Source organism: Nycticebus coucang, chromosome 16, assembly GCF_027406575.1.
Source record: "Nycticebus coucang isolate mNycCou1 chromosome 16, mNycCou1.pri, whole genome shotgun sequence".
NCBI lineage: Eukaryota > Metazoa > Chordata > Mammalia > Primates > Lorisidae > Nycticebus > Nycticebus coucang.
The window spans coordinates 37,920,917-37,924,751 of NC_069795.1; the positions used below are offsets into that span (position 1 = coordinate 37,920,917).

Sequence of the window (3,835 nt, forward strand, 5' to 3'; positions counted from 1 at the left end):
ACTTATAATTCTAAACTTCTTAGTATGGTCTGCAAGTTTCTTGATTAACTAGCTACTTTCAATATTTTCAGCAATAGTGAATTGTCTCCACTTGTACAAAAGTTAATACTCTCCTTGATGCTAAACTGTTAATTTTCCTAAAACATTCTGCATAAATCTTCCAGAGTCATTACTATTTCCATTGACTAATTCCAGTTCTTCACTCAGTTTCAAATCCACTAAAAAGGATGCCTTTTCTGATAGTGAACTCTTTTCCAAAGTGCTCTCTAGAGCAAACTACCTCCCTCCCTAGAACACTCACATATCATATTTATTTACCTATATGTCTATATCTACTACCATAATATTGGTAGGATTCATATCTGGCTCATTCTTTCTTATTCTCCATTTCTTAGAACCAATTATAGCAAGTAGAAATTAATTGATAAAACAATTGCAGAACACAAAAGGTATCTATAAGGACAAATAGTACTATTAAATTACCAATGTTATTAGCAAAACAAAATGAACTGGAAAAAAAAGCACAATTTAGTGATTATCACAGACCTACTCAGAGATTTGTGTCTGATTTAAACTAAAATTTTCAGTTTTTTATGGAAATACAAGTACAGCAAATTTAAATTAAATACACAATTGGTTGTGAGCTTTTAGAATTTCAGATAACGTAATGACATGAGTACTGGTCCTAATGACCCTCTCAGAATTCCATAGATGTGGCCAAAAAAAAAAAAAAAAAAAAAAACAGAGAGAAAAAAAGGAAAAATTTTATTGATGTTAGAAATAGATTAAGCATATACAACTCACATTGCAGTAAATCACTAGAAGATTGCTGTGATACTGGCACTCTCACATCATAGGAAGAATGAATTTTTGTACACATGTCAAGGCCATAAAAATGTTCACACTTTTTGACATAGTCACTCTAAATCTAATAATATATATTCAAAATATGAGGGTTATGTATAAAGATTTGCACACAAAGTTATTCAGTCTTAGGTTTCCTCTAACCCAACTCTGAGTCTCCAACTTCATTGGTGATTGATTGAAGGAAAGTACTCTCAGAAGAAACCATTAAGAAAATGCATTCATAGGACTGGGAAAGAGAAATAAGGCAAGGCAGCATTTCAGGTAACATACCAACTCTAAACTCATCCCATGTGTTTTCTCTGGACTAGGATCTACAGCATGAATAATCTTTGACTCTGTATTCTGTAAGGGATGGGCCTTTTATACTCTAATACCCTGTATGGCTTTGAGAGCATAATCTATTAGATCTACTATCCTTTCTGCTTGTAGCCAAATGTTTCCTGTAGCCCATGGGATTTTACAAGCATGAGCACAACTAATTGGCAAATGAAAGGGTACACAGCACACCCGCCCCCCCCAAGGGCTCCACCACAAATTGAACTCTAACAACCACCATATAACCTAATCATGTGTACCCTCATATTAATGTGAGATTAAAAAAATTAATTTAATAATAGAACAAGCTATTAGAAACAAATGAAAATAAGTTTTGAGAGTGGCAATAGGCATACAAAAAATGATAAATTATGTCTGATGGATTCCAGATGAAATATAATGACTGAACATAAACATTGACTAAAGTATTTTTCTAAAGTCATTGTTAAATGGAAGAAATATGGTAACAATAACTTAATGGCTATGTAAATCGTTCTTAAGACAGATTTGCAGGCAGTCTTTTAAATCATCTTTCCATTTTTAATATTTACTGCGGGCTGCTCCAGGGAAGGGGCGGAAGCGAGGACCTGAAGACACAGGGTGGCGGAGGCCGGGATGGCTTCGGCTGGAGGTGGCGACTGTGAGTGCGCAGTGCCGGGGGCCGCCCGGCTGCAGGGGACCGGGAAGTCAACTGGGTGTGAGATCACGGAGCTGCTGGGCCAGAATGAGGTGGATCACTGGCAGCGCAAGCTGGTCATTCTGAGCCTGGCCAGATTCTACAAGATCCTGACGGCGGAGCAGAAGGCCAAAGCCTTGAAGGGACAGTACAATTTCGACCACCCACATGCTTTTGATACTGATTTGATGCACAGGAATCTGAAAAACTTCCTGGAGGGCAAAACCGTTGAAGTTCCAAGCTGTGATTCTGTGACCCACTCAAGGTTACCGGAGGCCCAGTGGTCTACCCTGCTGACGTGGTCCTATTTGAGGGCATCTTGGTGTTGGATAGCCAGAAGACGCAGGACATTTTACACCTGTGCCTCTTCCTGGACACAGACTCTGACCTCAGGCTGTCGGGGACGGTTCTCCCAACCTGGCACAGGGGAGTGACCTGGAGTGCCAGTACAACACCTTTGTCAAACCAGCCTTCGAGGAGTTCTGCCTGCCGACGAGGTAGTATGCTGACGTGATCGTCCCTCAGGGGGTTGACAACATGGTGGCCATTAACTTGATTGAGCAACACTTTAAGGACACCCTGAATGGTGACATCTGCAAATGGCACCCAGGAGGGTCCAATGGGCGGAGCTACAAGAGGATTTGTTCTGAGCCAGGAGACCACTCTGGGCTGCTGACCTCGGGCCACTGGTCGCACTTGCAGTCCAGCAGCGCACTGCACTGAGGGTGCCTGCTGCTGCTCCCTGAGCCTCCCGGGCAGGTCTCCCGGTAGGCATTTGTTCAGGGACTGGGCCTGGAGATGACATCGGCCCCGGGAAACGCACCCACCTTTCGGCGCACATCTGAGGGCAGCCTTAGGACTAAGGCCTCCTTCTTGGGTGGAAACCTGGACATGTCATTCCAGCTGAATTTGCTAAGATGCTGACAGGGCATTCCCCAAGTTTCCACCTGCTTCCTCAGGTTTCAGGAGGTTTAAAATTCACTTGGGTCACTGAGAAATGCCACAGAATGTGCAGTAAGCCTGCCCTACTTGTTTCTGCAAAGAATGCAAGTCACATGTTGTTGGGAGAAACTGAGGAAATAGCCCAGACACCCTGGCTGGCCCAGTGGTAATTTGAGTGAACCCAGACATAGGTTTTCTAGTTGGAAGTGGTTCACACATGTGTGCAACTAAAATGTTTTAGGAGAGCATTTTCCTTTTTCACATGTTATACGTTTTAATGTTTTCTATTTTATTCTTTATCATAGCACAAGGCTGGTTTGTGACTTATGAGCCTAATTTCATGGTCTCAATCAAGAGGGGCAAATACTGATGTGGGAAGCCACAGCAAGGCGGCTCCCTCCTCTCCACCCATGTATCAAGGGCAAAGAGGAGGCAGGGTTCCTGCCGTCCTGGCCCAGGAGCCTGTGCAGTGGGAAGGTGGCAGCTGTCAGGTCTCCAAGCTGGAATGAGTGGCTCGGCGTCTGAGCACAGTCTTGCCCTGGGGCAGCCCCCCCACCCACCAGCAGGAGCCCCGCCAAGGTGCTGTGCTGGACAGGCTGTCCCCAGTGTGACCCCCAGCCACACCCAGGGCTGTGCTGGTTCTAGTGAGCATGGCTGCTTGCAGCCGGCTGGTCTGCTTCACCCCAGTCCTGAACTCACGTTCCTTACAGATGATCTGCGTCTGTGTCCAAGTTTGTCTTCCCTCCCACATGATGGCCATTTCTGTAAAGTATCTTTTGTCACTGTCATCAGCCAAACTATACAGGCAGCTCTGGGCTTCTTTCTGTCCAGTGTAACTCGTAGTTACCCAGACTTGAGCTGAGGTGAACTCGGGAGCTCGTTTCTGTAGCTGTTAACAGTTTGGTCAAGCATAGGCCCTTTTGGAGGGGAATGAATAAATAACAGCAAATGCGGGGAAAAAAATTAAAATAAAAAAATTTAATGCTTATTTAATTTTATAAAATGGGAAGAGAAAGAATGTTTATTTTTGTATAC

The 3,835-nt window shown here is 43.7% G+C and overlaps 1 pseudogene; it reads left to right on the forward strand.

Moving 5' to 3' along the window:
- The first annotated feature begins 1,797 nt into the window (after window positions 1-1,797).
- On the forward strand, window positions 1,798-2,581 carry LOC128567395 (uridine-cytidine kinase 1-like; annotated as a pseudogene).
- Window positions 2,582-3,835: the final 1,254 nt, after the last annotated feature.